The sequence below is a fragment of the Lolium perenne genome, chromosome 4 (genome assembly GCF_019359855.2).
Source record: "Lolium perenne isolate Kyuss_39 chromosome 4, Kyuss_2.0, whole genome shotgun sequence".
NCBI lineage: Eukaryota > Viridiplantae > Streptophyta > Magnoliopsida > Poales > Poaceae > Lolium > Lolium perenne.
Window position 1 is genome coordinate 139,508,102 of NC_067247.2, and position 19,127 is coordinate 139,527,228.

The following is a 19,127-nucleotide window of genomic DNA, read 5'->3' on the forward strand; positions in this document are numbered from 1 at the left end:
GTAACAATAATTGAAGAAACTATTCTCCACTTATCTTCTCCATGTCTTAAACTAATCCATGATCCTACCATGAACCTCATGGTATTCATTCCACTTCAATATTGGAATTATCACAAGGAGATCCAACTAAGGAATATAATTCTTCTCTATTCCAAATAGTTCTACATCAAACCTAGAGAGGTGAGAGTTATACTATAATTATTAGAGAAGCATTAACAAACCTTGATCTAAACCTTGGATATACATCCAAGTATTCAAATCATCATCTTTAAGAGGAACCCTAGGATCTTATTCAAGATAGTGGAGTTTTAGACTTGATATTTATTGAGATATGATGAATACACCATAAACTCTAGAATGAACCATACCTTTGTAAGAGAGCTCAAGCTAAGGTGTTACACTCAAGAAAGTTAAGCCAACAATTGAATGTGAGGAAGAGAACTATCCATATAACTAGATAATAATATCAACATTGTTTAAATAGAACCCTAAACAGAATATCTCAGGCATTCTCCTGGGATATAATTTATGGAGACAACCATAGCCATGTCCACTCAAGATAGTATGGAAGAAGTACTATACCTAGTTGATAAAGACAATGCTTGATCATGGTAGTGAGAAACCTATTTAATGAGAGATACCTTAGGAAGCCACACCTGGATCATTATAAAATGAGTGATGATCATAAACCCTAAGAACTTGAGGTAATGATATTAAGAACAAGTTGATCATGCATAATCCATGATCATGCTCTTGAGAAATGTGAGGATAAGTTAAATCCTAATAGGATAAGCAGATATCATTCATCACATGAAATTATAGGGAGGTAACTAGTAATCAACCATAGGCTTATATCCCAACCTTAACTTGTGAACCACTTGGTGATCATAAGTAGAATCCTACCATATCCATACTTCTGAAATTAAACAACCTAAGAAAACATTAGAGTTAAATTCTATACTTTATATGGAGAGAAACCATATATCCATATGACCAAAGTTAACTATAAAAAGAACTATAACCAATGTAGTTACTTAAATGATAAATTGAGGTTAAACAATAGAAGCCAATTGGTAGAAGATAAAACTAATTCTCAATACCATAGTAACCAGAGGAGAACATAAAATGTTAAGCAAACAACCACCTTATCATGGTTAGGGGAGATTAAACCCTAGCACATGCAATATGGTGTCATCTCAACTCTATAACCCAGAATTATACCTCCAACCTAGTTGGGAATAACTTGGGTGATTACAATTATAAAACCAGACCATAATTGAGATTCAAACCAATTGCTCATTAGATAAATTCTATGCTTCACTAATTAACCTTAAGAATTATCTAGTGCTTAAACTCATAATTAAAACCATAGGTAGTGATCAACCATTTATCTTAATAACCAAGAACCAACTATGAGGAGAGTAATACTTACTCAAAGTATTTCAAGATGCTATTAAAATACAATAATAGTGCTATCTGGAAATAGGGTTATAATCCAAACTACAAGATCTTAATAAATTAAGGTTCACATAAAATCATATACATGGGGCTAAATTCTCAATTGAGATACCAAGTCCTAATGATACCTTGTAAAACTCTTAGAGTATAAATTATAAATTCTAACCATTCCAAAAGGAAGTGGCAATCCAAATAAAAAGGCACATTAAAATCAATACCTAAATACTTGTCCAATTGAAAATTATGACAATGCTCACATACACTTAATAATTATTAAACAAAACAATGTAGTAATACAAAGCCCTTGTAATAGACCTCATGAAAGCCAAATTGTTAAACATCTGCAAAACAAACCAGAATTCAAATGTGAATTAAAACAGATTACCAAAATAGAAAATGAAAATAGAAAATAAAACAATAAAAGAAATAAGAGAGGGGAGAGAAGCTTACCTGGACTCACCTAGCCGTGCAGTCCATCAAGTGAAGCCCAACACGAGCCCAGCAACGCCAATCCAGCCCGACCCAGTTAACGTTTCGTTGGAAAAAAAAATTAAAAGAAGAAGCGAAGCTACTTCTTCTTCTCCCCAGAGATCGACACGGAGGAGGAGCTCGCCGGCCACGTCCTGGACGCCGATATGGATGATCTGGACGCCAAGATCATGTCCAGAATTCGATTCAAGTTGCTCCGCGTCCGTGGCTATCTCTAACGCGCCAAGATATGTGCCAAAACGTGCTCGTCGACATCGTTGCATCCCGGCCGTCTCCGTCGATGTGCCGTCGCTGCAGGCCTCGCCTCGACCCATAAATACTCGGAGACGATCACCAGAACCCTAGCTACCCCAAACGCCACTCCATTCTCTCCAAATCCTTCTCCATCTCTCGCCATCCTCGGTTACTGTCCGCCGGCCTCGAGCAAGGATTCGATGATTGGAGCTATGCCGGAGCCCAGGTTTGGTCGAGGAGGTGCGCCTTGACGTCTTCTCTATTCTGGCCAAGCCACGCATCCGGGGAACCTCGGAATCGACCCAATTGGAAGTTTTTCCCCCACCGTAGTTCGTCGGAAATGGCGGTTGTGTGGTCTCCTCCGTCGCCAATCCTCCTCGTCGAGCAGCCTATCAACTCCAGGGTGAGTGTGCGCTCCCAGAGACCCCTTAATTGTGCATTTCCATCAATCATAATCTATGATTCGAGATTCGGCCGGAGTTGCTCCGCCGCGGCCTTGATCTCCGGCAAGGCTCCGGTGGCCATTTGGAAAAACCAACACCACCGCTGTACTCAGCGTGTCGAGGGGGACCAGTAGAGCCTAGCCGCGCGTCCTGGGGCGCCAAAAATTGGCGGCGCCACCGCACGCAAACACGCCGGCGTTTAACCGCCGGTGGGTCAAACGCCCTGGTCAAATTTTGACCGGTCGCTACTCGCGTGGCAGTCCACGTGGACCACTGGCCCACCTGTCTGTGACTATGGGTAGCACTGCCCGGGTAGATTTAGCTTTTCTTGTGTTTTATTTCAATTCAATAATTACTGAAACTTTAAATAAATCTACAAAATTCATATTAACTCAAAAAAATACAAATGAGTTATCAAAATTCATAGAAAAATAAACTCTATCCAATAAAAATATAAAATGAAATTTTTATTTTTAATAAAAATTTAAGTATTTAATACTTGTTATTTAAGCCTTATTTATAAATTCTAAATTCAATTAAATTCGATAAATAAGGAAAACTTTAAAAATTAAATTGAAACCAGTAAATAAATAAAGAAAACTTTAAAACTAATTTTTCTTTATTGTTTTATTAAATCCTTATCAAAAGGATTTAAAACCCTGATTAGTAATTACCCTAATTATTAATTCATTTAAAAATAATAAAATGCCAAACCCAACATTATTTTATTTCTAAGTTATTAATAACTTCAACTTTACTAATGAAGTTATTAATCCAAGAATTATAGGGCAATTAGGAAACCCTAGTTCCATAGGATAGAAAACTAGGAACTCATCATTTCATGGGTAATCCCAAAACCCTAATACCAGTTAGAACCTAGCTCCACTGTTTCAATTGAACCCTAATTTACTTCTAAAACATAAACCCTAGATCCTCACATGTAATCATGGTGTTCTATTTTCATCCACAGAACCATAATTAGCAAATTAATACTTGCCATGTTCACATAAAATGTAGAACCCTATCACTACCAATTTAGCATTCCATGTATGCATACCATTAAACCAAGTTGATCAAGTAGGATCAAACCTAGTCTCTATCACCAAGGATATAATCCTTTATGAACCTTAATTAGCATCACACCCTTGTGATGAGCCATAATAGCAACCATACCCAATAGTGTGCATCATATACTATACACACTAAACCCTACTAGTGTGAGATATTTACGAACCATCTTATTTAGGAACCAAGTGTTCATTACCTAGTGAAACCCCTAGTAAACCCTAGACAACCCAACTCTAATTGAAATACTTCTTATTACTTAAGAAGTATGTTCTTCGAAAGTTATTCTTTTGAAGAAAATAAGAATCACCATCAACCCTGCTTATAAGAACCTATAAACCCTAGCTAACAATCACCAGCCAGCTGAATCAACCTTGATAGCAACCATGTATAAATACTTGCTTGGGATGCCTAAGCTTAACTCAGCCTTACCAGCCTTAGGTATTGATGAATCCAACCTTGTTTGGATCCATCTAAACCTTACTCCAGAAACTAAATGAAACCATAGTCAACCATAGAACTCCACAAGCCTAATTATCATACTTGTTCTTTATTAAAGAACATGTTCTTCAAAAGTTATTCTTTTGAATTATATGATAAATAATCATTAACCATGTCATATAGTGCTAACCCAAACCACTATTCATTACATGTCAGGATTATACAAAATGTTATTGTTGTGTGCTATTAATGCTATTGTTATGATATGTTGCAACACCTGTTTATGATACCATGTAACCACACCTGAATAAGAACCTTGTTTGTGAATCACTCTAAAAGTGCAACACACCCTGAATTAATCATCACAACTCACTAATCCTAAATCATCGGGGTTAGGTCACGCTTAGAGCGATTGCATCTCATACTTATGCATTACTGCATCCTTGCCAATCTTTTAAACATCGTCCTTACCGGACAATGATGTTATTTCAGAATTTGGAGTTACTACGTATCGAAGACCTTGCCTGCATAATCTTGCAGTCAAGAAAGGCAAGTTCATCACTTGCTCATGTCATTTGAGTATTTCTATCAAATTACTTGCAAAGTATTATGGTTATCACTATTGCATAAAAATCAAAACCACTACTTTCATAACTATGAATATGACTATGTGGTGGGCAATGGAACCATGGATTGTGTTGATATGGTGGAGGTTCCATTGCACGGGTTTATATCCATCTAGGATTAAACAACAAATGTCGCCAGTGATTCTTGTGCCGTAATACCCGTGTTAACCATAAGATCCGGAGTGGGACGGAGTAGTCAAAAGTGTTTCCACCTCTCGTTCATCAACGGATGCGCTTTACCGTAGACACTTGTATCTGTCGGCGGCAAGCGGTAGGCTGGGGAAGCCTTAAGTCCCCACGGCACAGTCCGTAGACACTTGTCGTTCGAAGAACAAGCGGTAGGCTGGGGAAGCCTTAAGTCCCCACGGTATTGCGGTCTATGATGGGTTGCAGCTACCGGCGTAGGAGTGTATGGTAGAGCCCAGCACTGTCGTCGTGGTCGGGGTCCACCCTGAAATTACGGGAATAATGGGACCGGCGTGGACCCAGGGTCGGGGCATGCAACAAAGGGTGGGTGTTCGAGGTAGCGGAGGAACATGATTGGCTAGACCTTATACCGGGCCTCACACCATAGGAAGTGTGGACAGGAATGTACACCTGGTTGGCACCAAGGTTAAGATCTCTTATGGGTAAAGCAACACACCTCTGCAGAGTGTAAAGAACCGTGACCTGTCACTCCCTGTTCCGGGATATGGAACTGCGAACGCTGCCGGAAAGGAGCTCCATGAAGTTCTAGTAAACCGGTGAAGGCTGACGGACATAGTTCTTCTGAATAAAAGCAACCTTTTGAAGAAATGATTATGAAAACTTGCATTGGTATTAGACTTTCTGGTCTAATGCTGTAGCTAGTGCATTAAACACCTCTTTCCTATAATGAACTTGTTGAGTACGCTCGTACTCATCCCACTCTTAAATCCCCTGCTTAGATATGGAGGCATCAAAGGAGGAGCTACAGTGCAACTCGAAGACCGAGGAGTCAACAACTACTTCAAGAGACAGGACCATGTCAGAGGAGTCAGATACCACGTCCAACAAGGAGAAAACCTAGTTTAGCCATAGAAAGGAACTAGCTTCCTAAACCTAGCTCTTATTTAGCTAGAATCTATTCATAGCCCCTACAGCTAGTCAAATACTCTACAAATAGAGTTCGTGATAGGATTAGACTACGAGTCGTTCTTCTGGAGTTTATTTGCAGATTTACCTCATTGTAAAGTAGGAGGCTGTGATGATCTTATGTAACAGAGTAAATGTTGTAATTCTATAGACATGCCTTGGACCCGCATATGTTTCTGTTGTACCACTCTGAGCGATATAATACGAGTGGAACTGTGTTTCATTGGTGTTATATCAGACTTGCATATTACACCATGCAGTGGTATGTCGGGTCACCACAGTTGGTATCAGAGCAAATGCTTTGACCTTAGGATTAAAACCCTTTAAAAGAGACCTATAGGATTGGTAGTGTCTATAGGAAGTGTCCTAGGTAAACCAAAGACTTCTTATGACTTGAGATGGATATTCACTTGAGAATAATCCTGACACACTTGAGTCAACCCTTTATACCTACCTTTCATAAGTAAAGCTAGTTAGCTAATTCCAAACATGTAGGACACCATTAAGTCCTTAAAACAATAGATGGGTAGATCACAGTTGGTATACAATACATGGTAGTCCAAAGAGAGGATACAACCATAAGGAAGATGTCCTATTGGAAGATGTATACCAACACATGCTATGGATAAGTAAGAGTTATCCAGACCTGTAATAGGAGTAATATTAAGTGACGAAGATAATTAAGATATCCTAATAGAAAATGTATACCAAGTTAAGTAATGGGTAAGTAAAAATCTATCCCAACTGGTGAAACAGTTGATAGTAAGTGATAATAATGAGATGTATGAAGTAGTATAGACCATGATGGGTCAATCATGGGAGGTAAGGAAGAGAGATAGGAATAAAATATGCCTACTTACATGGTAAGGATAGTAATCAAATAAGATTCACCTGAGAATCATTATGTGATGGAATAGAACATCATAAATATCTTAGGAGAAGTACAATAAGAAGTCAGGTGTTCACTACTAGTGCAAGAATTGTTTTCCAAAACCATGGGAAGTGTGCCAAGCACATCATGACCATAGTCTTACAATAGAAACACTTGGAAGAATAGGAGCTATAGTCCAATAGTTATGTGTTTAGAATAGCAATGTTAGAACCTAGTCATATCATGTGAGATAGTCCTCAATAAAATGAAAGTTAAGTAGTACTTCCAAAGAAAATTAGGTTAACCTTAACTATTCTAGACCACTATGTTTCAAGTTTATCTCATTGCAAATGTGCAATTAAGGTAAATGTTGAGACAAATAGTAGAGTCCCAGATATTCATGCTAAGTATCACGATATAAACCTATCTTATGTGGTGTTTTATACTACACATCTCAGCCTGATGTTTAGAGATGTCTTACTCAAATATTATTATTCAGGCCTATGATGGTGTGTATTATAAACACAAAGCTGAATCTTCTTGGATTTAAATTGGATTTTCATTGTTTGACTAGATCCATACATGCAGTTTGACTTTGATATGCAAATGCATGTTGCAATATCAAGTCTTTACTTGGTGCTATAGATCTAGAGGGTAATGGTAAACGTGTGAGGAAGTGATGAACTCTGAAAATCTTAAGGACAAGATGAAGGTTCATAAGAAAAAGGAAGTAAAATTGTGGGAAGTAACCACAATACTCTGAAGGAAGTACAATCAGAAACTCATGCTTTTCCTCAACAGAGGAGTACTTTAGTACGAAAGAAGCATGAAGGTGAGAAATCTAGAGATTATGGTGAAGCTCAAGCAGATCCATAATTAAAATAGAAGAGGGAATGCATGGGAAATCACTTAGGATACTATAATCATAGTGTCAGCTAGTGGTTTTCTTGCAAAATAAACCCTGAAGGAAGGAAGATGATATATGAAACCATAGTAAATATAAGCAGACCATAGTTGATATCAGAAGACCACAATTAATATAAGATCGATACTGCGAGATAAAGTAGAAGATGTCTCATCCAGTTGATCAGAACCTATATTAGAATCCATTTTTAGATAACAAATTGCCACAATTGGTATCAAGTAGTCCACCATTGGATTATTTGTATCAAGAAGTTTTGAACTAATAAAATTTTGTTAGCCAAATAATTATTACTTATAAACATTTAGTCGAAGGATTCATACTGGATGTCCACGAATTGAGTGGATACACCACAAACCTTCTTCACAAGACCTTATAAAAATATAAACCATAAGCTACACCAGGACCCATATTCTAACCATCAATTCAATGGTTGGAATAAAAGGAGTTGAAGAACATAAGAAAACTCAAAGGGGTAGAGTAAAGATTGAGTTGGATGTACCACGACTCAATACTTTGAGTAAGATATAAGAAGAAGATCTGAACTGAGAGGAAGTTCGATCTTATTTTTATAAGATTAATGAACACTACTTTCAGAAAGATGTCAGACCAGAAGCCGAGGTTCATACCTCGAGGAAGTAAGAAGTAGACTATAACTTGAGAAAGTGAGTAGTATTTACTCAGATGTACCAAACCTCAAGTAAGTCAAGCATAAAGAAGTTGGACGAAGAAAATAACATAGACCAATTACAGCTCAAGAAGGCCAAAGACTGAAGTAGATTGACCATACCAAAACTAAAGTCTATTTGAAAGATTCCTTTCATGGAACCTAAATAACCCAAAATAGTTATAGGTATCAACTATAAGCCATGATTGGATGGACTAAATGAGTCTAATCCATTCTTAGAGGAATAAACCACCATGATCAATTCCATAGTAAGTACCTTACCAAGTACCATTATTGCAGTTTTGGTAGCAAGGGAAAAACAAAAGACCTATTTTATCAAATAGGAGAATGTTATCCAACTAGCCTTCAATTAAGGCTAGTAGCACCAGAAGAAGTCCCATCATTGATTCTTCAATGAAAAAGGGAACAAGCATATAGAGTTGAAAGAAATCAAATAATTAAAGTTAGAAGTCATGGCTCAGAGACAGGTATTATTAGATTCCACTAAGAAAATCATAGAACTGGAATAAGAAACTAATGTTCAGAGACAAATCCCAAATGGATTCCAGGAAGAATCTAGACAAGGGATATATTCAATTATATCCAGTGAGATCACTACGGAGTTCTAGAAAAGTTTAAGTCTGCATAAGTCAGAACCACACTTCGGAAACGTGAGAGAGATCAAACTTCGAGGACGAAGTTTAGTTTAAGGGGTAGAGACTGTAATATCCCAGGTATTGGGGTTACAAAATTAGAGGAAAAAGATGTGTGCATTGCATTCATGCATAGAAAATCTGGGGAATTTTCGCGCTTTAAAGTAAAACAGTCACAGTAACTGAAGTTTCACTTGACCTTGGTGGAATTGAAGTAGCTCATCAAGTCAAGCGCTATAAACCTCAATGTGACTTTGTTAAAACTTTGTTTTGGGTAGAGATAATTTGATCTAAGGGGTTAGATCAAATGGAACTATTAATCAACACAACAACACTTTACTCAATGATCAACTACCTGATCTTATTAAATATCACAACATGATATTCCTAGCCATAACATGTGAACATCCATGTAATTGGAAATCAAGTAACAATAATTGAAGAAACTATTCTCCACTTATCTTCTCCATGTCTTAAACTAATCCATGATCCTACCATGAACCTCATGGTATTCATTCCACTTCAATATTGGAATTATCACAAGGAGATCCAACTAAGGAATATAATTCTTCTCTATTCCAAATAGTTCTACATCAAACCTAGAGAGGTGAGAGTTATACTATAATTATTAGAGAAGCATTAACAAACCTTGATCTAAACCTTGGATATACATCCAAGTATTCAAATCATCATCTTTAAGAGGAACCCTAGGATCTTATTCAAGATAGTGGAGTTTTAGACTTGATATTTATTGAGATATGATGAATACACCATAAACTCTAGAATGAACCATACCTTTGTAAGAGAGCTCAAGCTAAGGTGTTACACTCAAGAAAGTTAAGCCAACAATTGAATGTGAGGAAGAGAACTATCCATATAACCAGATAATAATATCAACATTGTTTAAATAGAACCCTAAACAGAATATCTCAGGCATTCTCCTGGGATATAATTTATGGAGACAACCATAGCCATGTCCACTCAAGATAGTATGGAAGAAGTACTATACCTAGTTGATAAAGACAATGCTTGATCATGGTAGTGAGAAACCTATTTAATGAGAGATACCTTAGGAAGCCACACCTGGATCATTATAAAATGAGTGATGATCATAAACCCTAAGAACTTGAGGTAATGATATTAAGAACAAGTTGATCATGCCTAATCCATGATCATGCTCTTGAGAAATGTGAGGATAAGTTAAATCCTAATAGGATAAGCAGATATCATTCATCACATGAAATTATAGGGAGGTAACTAGTAATCAACCATAGGCCTATATCCCAACCTTAACTTGTGAACCACTTGGTGATCATAAGTAGAATCCTACCATATCCATACTTCAGAAATTAAACAACCTAAGAAAACTTTAGAGTTAAATTCTATACTTTATATGGAGAGAAACCATATATCCATATGACCAAAGTTAACTATAAAAAGAACTATAACCAATGTAGTTACTTAAATGATAAATTGAGGTTAAACAATAGAAGCCAATTGGTAGAAGATAAAACTAATTCTCAATACCATAGTAACCAGAGGAGAACATAAAATGTTAAGCAAACAACCACCTTATCATGGTTAGGGGAGATTAAACCCTAGCACATGCAATATGGTGTCATCTCAACTCTATAACCCAGAATTATACCTCCAACCTAGTTGGGAATAACTTGGGTGATTACAATTATAAAACCAGACCATAATTGAGATTCAAACCAATTGCTCATTAGATAAATTCTATGCTTCACTAATTAACCTTAAGAATTATCTAGTGCTTAAACTCATAATTAAAACCATAGGTAGTGATCAACCATTTATCTTAATAACCAAGAACCAACTATGAGGAGAGTAATACTTACTCAAAGTATTTCAAGATGCTATTAAAATACAATAATAGTGCTATCTGGAAATAGGGTTATAATCCAAACTACAAGATCTTAATAAATTAAGGTTCACATAAAATCATATACATGGGGCTAAATTCTCAATTGAGATACCAAGTCCTAATGATACCTTGTAAAACTCTTAGAGTATAAATTATAAATTCTAACCATTCCAAAAGGAAGTGGCAATCCAAATAAAAAGGCACATTAAAATCAATACCTAAATACTTGTCCAATTGAAAATTATGACAATGCTCACATACACTTAATAATTATTAAACAAAACAATGTAGTAATACAAAGCCCTTGTAATAGACCTCATGAAAGCCAAATTGTTAAACATCTGCAAAACAAACCAGAATTCAAATGTGAATTAAAACAGATTACCAAAATAGAAAATGAAAATAGAAAATAAAACAATAAAAGAAATAAGAGAGGGGAGAGAAGCTTACCTGGACTCACCTAGCCGTGCAGTCCATCAAGTGAAGCCCAACACGAGCCCAGCAACGCCAATCCAGCCCGACCCAGTTAATGTTTCGCTGGAAAAAAAATTAAAAGAAGAAGCGAAGCTACTTCTTCTTCTCCCCAGAGATCGACACGGAGGAGGAGCTCGCCGGCCACGTCCTAGACGCCGATATGGATGATCTGGACGCCAAGATCATGTCCAGAATTCGATTCAAGTTGCTCCGCGTCCGTGGCTATCTCTAACGTGCCAAGATATGTGCCAAAACGTGCTCGTCGACATCATTGCATCCCGGCCGTCTCCGTCGATGTGCCGTTGCTGCAGGCCTCGCCTCGACCCATAAATACTCGGAGACGATCACCAGAACCCTAGCTACCCCAAACGCCACTCCATTCTCTCCAAATCCTTCTCCATCTCTCGCCATCCTCGGTTACTGTCCGCCGGCCTCGAGCAAGGATTCGATGATTGGAGCTATGCCGGAGCCCAGGGTTGGTCGAGGAGGTGCGCCTTGACGTCTTCTCTATTCTGGCCAAGCCACGCATCCGGGGAACCTCGGAATCGACCCAATTGGAAGTTTTTCCCCCACCGTAGTTCGTCGGAAATGGCGGTTGTGTGGTCTCCTCCGTCGCCAATCCTCCTCGTCGAGCAGCCTATCAACTCCAGGGTGAGTGTGCGCTCCCAGAGACCCCTTAATTGTGCATTTCCATCAATCATAATCTATGATTCGAGATTCGGCCAGAGTTGCTCCGCCGCGCCCTTGATCTCCGGCAAGGCTCCGGTGGCCATTTGGAAAAACCAACACCACCGCTGTACTCAGCGTGTCGAGGGGGACCAGTAGAGCCTAGCCGCGCGTCCTGGGGCGCCAAAAATTGGCGGCGCCGCCGCACGCAAACACGCCGGCGTTTAACCGCCGGTGGGTCAAACGCCCTGGTCAAATTTTGACCGGTCGCTACTCGCGTGGCAGTCCACGTGGACCACTGGCCCACCTGTCTGTGACTATGGGTAGCACTGCCCGGGTAGATTTAGCTTTTCTTGTGTTTTATTTCAATTCAATAATTACTGAAACTTTAAATAAATCTACAAAATTCATATTAACTCAAAAAAATACAAATGAGTTATCAAAATTCATAGAAAAATAAACTCTATCCAATAAAAATATAAAATGAAATTTTTATTTTTAATAAAAATTTAAGTATTTAATACTTGTTATTTAAGCCTTATTTATTAATTCTAAATTCAATTAAATTCGATAAATAAGGAAAACTTTAAAAATTAAATTGAAACTAGTAAATAAATAAAGAAAACTTTAAAACTAATTTTTCTTTATTGTTTTATTAAATCCTTATCAAAAGGATTTAAAACCCTTATTAGTAATTACCCTAATTATTAATTCATTTAAAAATAATAAAATGCCAAACCCAACATTATTTTATTTCTAAGTTATTAATAACTTCAACTTTACTAATGAAGTTATTAATCCAAGAATTATAGGGCAATTAGGAAACCCTAGTTCCATAGGATAGAAAACTAGGAACTCATCATTTCATGGGTAATCCCAAAACCCTAATACCAGTTAGAACCTAGCTCCACTGTTTCAATTGAACCCTAATTTACTTCTAAAACATAAACCCTAGATCCTCACATGTAATCATGGTGTTCTATTTTCATCCACAGAACCATAATTAGCAAATTAATACTTGCCATGTTCACATAAAATGTAGAACCCTATCACTACCAATTTAGCATTCCATGTATGCATACCATTAAACCAAGTTGATCAAGTAGGATCAAACCTAGTCTCTATCACCAAGGATATAATCCTTTATGAACCTTAATTAGCATCACACCCTTGTGATGAACCATAATAGCAACCATACCCAATAGTGTGCATCATATACTATACACACTAAACCCTACTAGTGTGAGATATTTACGAACCATCTTATTTAGGAACCAAGTGTTCATTACCTAGTGAAACCCCTAGTAAACCCTAGACAACCCAACTCTAATTGAAATACTTCTTATTACTTAAGAAGTATGTTCTTCGAAAGTTATTCTTTTGAAGAAAATAAGAATCACCATCAACCCTGCTTATAAGAACCTATAAACCCTAGCTAACAATCACCGGCCAAATTTGAATCAACCTTGATAGCAACCATGTATAAATACTTGCTTGGGATGCCTAAGCTTAACTCAGCCTTACCAGCCTTAGGTATTGATGAATCCAACCTTGTTTGGATCCATCTAAACCTTACTCCAGAAACTAAATGAAACCATAGTCAACCATAGAACTCCACAAGCCTAATTATCATACTTGTTCTTTATTAAAGAACATGTTCTTCAAAAGTTATTCTTTTGAATTATATGATAAATAATCATTAACCATGTCATATAGTGCTAACCCAAACCACTATTCATTACATGTCGATTATACAAAATGTTATTGTTGTGTGCTATTAATGCTATTGTTATGATATGTTGCAACACCTGTTTATGATACCATGTAACCACACCTGAATAAGAACCTTGTTTGTGAATCACTCTAAAAGTGCAACACACCCTGAATTAATCATCACAACTCACTAATCCTAAATCATCGGGGTTAGGTTACGCTTAGAGCGATTGCATCTCATACTTATGCATTACTGCATCCTTGCCAATCTTTTAAACATCGTCCTTACCGGACAATGATGTTATTTCAGAATTTGGAGTTACTACGTATCGAAGACCTTGCCTGCATAATCTTGCAGTCAAGAAAGGCAAGTTCATCACTTGCTCATGTCATTTGAGTATTTCTATCAAATTACTTGCAAAGTATTATGGTTATCACTATTGCATAAAAATCAAAACCACTACTTTCATAACTATGAATATGACTATGTGGTGGGCAATGGAACCATGGATTGTGTTGATATGGTGGAGGTTCCATTGCACGGGTTTATATCCATCTAGGATTAAACAACAAATGTCGCTTGATGATTCTTGTGCCGTAATACCCGTGTTAACCATAAGATCCGGAGTGGGACGGAGTAGTCAAAAGTGTTTCCACCTCTCGTTCATCAACGGATGCGCTTTACCGTAGACACTTGTATCTGTCGGCGGCAAGCGGTAGGCTGGGGAAGCCTTAAGTCCCCACGGCACAGTCCGTAGACACTTGTCGTTCGAAGAACAAGCGGTAGGCTGGGGAAGCCTTAAGTCCCCACGGTATTGCGGTCTATGATGGGTTGCAGCTACCGGCGTAGGAGTGTATGGTAGAGCCCAGCACTGTCGTCGTGGTCGGGGTCCACCCTGAAATTACGGGAATAATGGAACCGGCGTGGACCCAGGGTCGGGGCATGCAACAAAGGGTGGGTGTTCGAGGTAGCGGAGGAACATGATTGGCTAGACCTTATACCGGGCCTCACACCATAGGAAGTGTGGACAGGAATGTACACCTGGTTGGCACCAAGGTTAAGATCTCTTATGGGTAAAGCAACACACCTCTGCAGAGTGTAAAGAACCGTGACCTGTCACTCCCTGTTCCGGGATATGGAACTGCGAACGCTGCCGGAAAGGAGCTCCATGAAGTTCTAGTAAACCGGTGAAGGCTGACGGACATAGTTCTTCTGAATAAAAGCAACCTTTTGAAGAAATGATTATGAAAACTTGCATTGGTATTAGACTTTCTGGTCTAATGCTGTAGCTAGTGCATTAAACACCTCTTTCCTATAATGAACTTGTTGAGTACGCTCGTACTCATCCCACTCTTAAATCCCCTGCTTAGATATGGAGGCATCAAAGGAGGAGCTACAGTGCAACTCGAAGACCGAGGAGTCAACAACTACTTCAAGAGACAGGACCATGTCAGAGGAGTCAGATACCACGTCCAACAAGGAGAAAACCTAGTTTAGCCATAGAAAGGAACTAGCTTCCTAAACCTAGCTCCTATTTAGCTAGAATCTATTCATAGCCCCTACAGCTAGTCAAATACTCTACAAATAGAGTTCGTGATAGGATTAGACTACGAGTCGTTCTTCTGGAGTTTATTTGCAGATTTACCTCATTATAAAGTAGGAGGCTGTGATGATCTTATGTAACAGAGTAAATGTTGTAATTCTATAGACATGCCTTGGACCCGCATATGTTTCTGTTGTACCACTCTGAGCGATATAATACGAGTGGAATTGTGTTTCATTGGTGTTATATCAGACTTGCATACTACACCATGCAGTGGTATGTCGGGTCACCACATATGTCGTGCGTGAGATTCGTTTGTCATCCGCCAGAGAAGCGTTGTTATTCATTTATGAACTGAGAGAAGCAAGTGTTGGACTAAGTTTTGTTTTCTTTTTCTAGAATGAATGCTTGATTTAAGTTCAAACGATATTTTGTGATTAGGAAATTATAATTATGATTATTATTTATATATTCACCAGAGAGTGTGAATGTGCCAGCTAAAATGAAACAAAACATAGCATCTGATCTGGGTTAGATTGGTTGTCATCTCTTTCACAAGAAAAGAAAGATTGGTTGCCATCTGTGTTCGTTGAGACTCCTCGTCGGACTTAGATTTACCAGCCAAGCAGCCCGCTACATTTAACTCTCTTCGACGTCAAGACAAAACCGTTCTGAGGCAACTACCACTAGTAGAAAATCTCTCATCAGTACTGGTTCCAGAGGGGCATTAGTACTGGTTGAGCAACCGGTATTAATTATCCGGCACTAAAGCCCCCCCCCTTTCGTACCGGTTGCTTACGAACCGGTATAAAAGGGGCCTCCACGTGGGCTACCAGGAGAGCTCAGGGCCAAGGAGCTTTGGTACCGGTTGGTAATACGAACCGGTACCAAAGGTTCCCACCCGCGGCAGGGAATTTGCCCAAATCTCTGCCGCGGTAGAGAATTGGTTTTTTAGGGTTTTTGGAGGGGTTTAGGGATATCGGTTTGTTTCATATCGCGTCGATGCACCAGAAACGCGTTTGGGTTTAGGTAGTACATGAAGATCAAGATGATGCATAGCAAGTTGGTGCATATAATATAACACACATGTTATTGCATAAGATCGCAAATTAAGTAGCACTATGCATGAAGATCGATCTTCATGCATAGTGGTACTCTCCGAGGCGTACTCTATATATGTCTATTACATGTAGCATAGTGTTACTCTTCGAGTCAACTATATATGTAACATGTACATCTTCATTCATAGTGGTACTCTGCGAATGGTGGTATGACGTCCCGAAGGAAAAATCCCGCCAATTCCTCGCCTATTGCTATGAAGCGGTCATCGATTGAGAGCTTGTTCCGCTTTCTTGCCAACTATAAAAGAATAAGATACAAATGAATACATGAAACAACTATTACTGAAACTCAGCACAACTTATGATAAGAAAACAAATTTGTGAAGATTGTTTTTGTACCTCTTTATTTCTTTCTTTATTCGTTCTCTCGCTGACAATTCTGCGGATGTACTCGCAAACGAAGAATCCACAGAGATCGGTCCCTTCTGGTTGTTGCGGGCATTTCTTTACAAGAATATAATTCAATCAAACAATAGTCAAGTATGATAATTAAAAGGTGTGTGGACCTAGGTAGTACTACTTACTTTCGCACGCCATCGCAGCTTCGGTGTCCATTCACGGGACGTATCTTCCTTGATGAAAGTTTGCCATACGCTGCTCGACAAAAGAAAATGCATAAAAGAGTCATCAATTAGTTCAAAGCAGGAAATTAACGAAACAAACCGATAAGAATTAAAATTACCTTCTGAGCATTAAAAAACAAGACACGTATAGTTCCGATTTTTTGCTTAGTGAGTCAAAGACTTCAACTTCTCCAATTTCCATATTGATGACGAGAAGAATAAAGTGAAACCTATGCACGTTTCAATATGTAGTGTCATATATATAAGTCATTAGTTAAAATTTTGACATACGGTGAGCAAAATATAATGTGTTATAAGACAGTAAGACTCACTCGAAGTTGTAAGGCCAAATTATTAGCTTTTTGTCACGTTGTCGCTTCAAAAACCTTAGCAAAGTCTGCGGTGTATCCTTGTTATAGAGGGGATTCTCTATGGTTTTAACATGCATTGTGTGCGGGTCAATGAACCCAATGTCTATGATATCGCCCCTTTTGCATTCGAGCATCTTCGATCTGCATAATATAGCGCACAAAAGATTATAATCTGCAGACAATGAACGAGCTGAGCTAAAGACTTCTCAAATTAAATAAATAAATCACTTACAGACAATAGCAACTGATGATTGATTTGTCGAGGGCCCGGAGATTGTATAACTGAAAGAGTTCGGCGAAGTCAACGTTCACACGATACTCCGGAAGTAGTGCTCTTCCCTAACTCGCACCATGATAGTCTCGATCCCTTCCTTTGAGGCCTTAAGGTACCACGAATGCAAGTTACGCATACATGTTGGTACCTTCCTGAGATTCTCGACCAAATCTTTCCCTTGAACAAATTGATATGCTCGTTCAGCGAAGGCGTAATCAGTTGCGTCTTGTCGAGAACTTTGAACGGTCTTCCCGTCAAACACCTTGAGAGGGGCGACCGATTGAACGGGTTGTTGTCCGAGCTGGTAGACACTGTGTATCCCTTTTATCTCCCTGATACCCGATTGAACGGGTTTTGTCGCCTCGATCATCTTGTCATACGACCTTTCAATAGAACGCGCATAGTCAGATGGCGGCGATGGTACAGGGTCATATAGATTCTCAACGGTACGCACTACTTTCACCGGATCTAGTGTCTTCTCGAAAGGTATCTCTGGCACTTTCGGTGCAAAAAATTTCTTCAACTCCTTCTGAACGGCCTCCGCGTTTTCCTCGGGAGTTTTTTCCCAAGGTAACTTCTCAGTAGGCGGCAGTTGTTTCTCCTTTCTAGCTTTCTTCCTAGGCGGCGTACCGTTCCGCTTAACGGACGCTGTCTTACGTCGCGGAGGATCTCGAGATGGTGGACTCACGTTGGGGTCCATCTCAGGTAGGTGTGGACTTGGCTTCTCACCAGGACTGCCACCAGGAGGAGTCGATGGCATTTGCTGCTCATGTGTAGGAGTCGGTGGCCTTTGCAAAAGGACGACGTACTTCTTCGGCCATAGGGCGAAACCGTGCTTGACATCGGCCAGTGTCCTCTCATCTTCACCTCTAGGAATATCAAGCTCCACTGTTTCAAAACCCGGAACAACTTCATCCACCCCGACACGAACACAGCCAGGTGGAATGGGCATATGATGGTGCATTGCTCCATCTTCACTTGGGTACACATAGCCGACCGCCACCTTAACGGACGCGGTCCTGAATAACACATGTAGCTCGCAATCTGTCTTCTCCGTGACATAATCCACGGGGTAGCTTCCTCCACATCCGTCAAGATGCGAGGAACCGACACTGCTTCTTCGCTGAGATGGGGCAGCATCGGCTTGTGGATCCTGTAGAAACAGCGGCTGATCAGGTGCCCTCTGATTTCTCTCAAGAGCCTCCACCCTAGTCAACAATTCCGTTACAATGTCGGCGTCCTTCTTCTTCTTTCGCGAACGGCTTCTATAAGTGTGAGCGCTGTCCGGCCACGCTTCCTTCATGGTGAGACCTGGGCGAGCTCGTACCCGTCCAACGTGTTCAGGGTTCCCCAGATCGAGTGTCAGCTCGTCATTCTCTCGATCGGGAATGTACTCTCCCTTTCTGACCTTTTCAATTGCATCTACAAGCTTCGGTACAATTGCCTCAATTTTTTCCTTCCATTTTCCCTTCGCAACGATCAGCCCTGTCTTTGGGTCCAACCCTTCCCCATGAGCGAACAACCAGAACTTGGA